Below are 1,371 nucleotides of genomic sequence, written 5' to 3' on the forward strand. Positions count from 1 at the left end.
CTTGTGCATTTGGGATTTTCCTACTTTTTTGAGTGAGGCTTGGATGGCTATGTATTCCCCGCCCCCCTCCCCTCCATGACTGCTTTTGCAGCATCCCATAGGTATGGGACAGCAGTGTTTCCATTCTCATTAGTTTCCATGAATTGCTTAAGTTCCTGGTTGACCTAAGCATTCTTTACCAGGATTCTCTTTAACTTCCAAGTGTTTGAATTCATTCCAAATTTTTTCTTGTGATTGAGTTCCAGTTTCAAAGCATTGTGGTCTGAAAATATGCAGGGAATAATCTCAATCTTTTGGTATCAGTTGAGACCTGTTTTGTGACCCAGTATGTGGTCTATTCTGGAGAACGTTCCATGTGCATTCGAGAAGAAAGAGTATCCTGTTGTTTTAGGGCGGAATGTCCATCTGGTCCAATGTGTCATTCAAAGAACTTGTTTCTTTGTTGATCTTCTGCTTAGATGATCTGTCCATTATTGAGGGTGGAGTGTTGAGGTTTCCTACTATTAATGTATTAGTCTCAATATGATTCTTTATGTTGGTTAACAGTTGGCTTATGTAGTTGGCTGCCCTCATGGTGGGAGCATAGATATTGACAATTGTTGGATCTTCTTATTGGATAGACCCTTTAAGTATGATACAGTGTCCCTCTACATCTCTTACTACAGTCTTTAGTTTAAAATCTAATTTGTCTGACATAAGAATTGCTACCTCAGGTTTCATTTGGGGTCTGTTGCCACCAAAAATGGCTCTCCATCCCCTCACTTTCAATCTGGAGATATCTTTAATTTCAAAATGGGTCTCTTGTAGACAGCATATGGATGGGTCCTGTCTTTGTATCCAATCTGCAACCCTGTGCCATTTCGTGGGAGCATTTAGGCCTTTTACATTGAGAGTAGCTATTGCAAAATATGAATTTAGTGCCATCATATTGCCTGTAAAATCCCTATTTCTATAGATTGTCTCTGTAAATTTCTGGTCTATATTATTCTTCGAGTCTTTCTTCTTTTGTACAATCCCCCTTAATATTTCCTGCAGGGCTGGCTTGGTGGCCACATATTCTTCCAGTTTCTGCTGGTCCTGGAAGCTCTTTATCTCTCCATCCGTTCTGAATGACATCTTTGCTGGATAAAGTATTCTTGGCTGCATGTTTTTCTCATTTATTACTGTGAATATATATTGCCAGCCCTTTCCAGCCTGCCATGTTTCTGTGGATTGGTCTGATGTTATTCTTATATCCTCACTCCATATGTAAGGAACTTCCTCTCCCTAGCTCTTCTTAGGATAGATTCTTTTTCTCTAAGATTTACAAGCTTCACTATTATATGTTGGGGTGTTGGCCTATTTTTATTGATTTTGGGAGGAGTCCTCTCT

The sequence above is a fragment of the Ursus americanus genome, chromosome X, assembly GCF_024610735.1.
Source record: "Ursus americanus isolate L20-20 chromosome X, mUrsAme1.1.p, whole genome shotgun sequence".
In the NCBI taxonomy this organism is placed as follows: Eukaryota; Metazoa; Chordata; class Mammalia; order Carnivora; family Ursidae; genus Ursus; species Ursus americanus.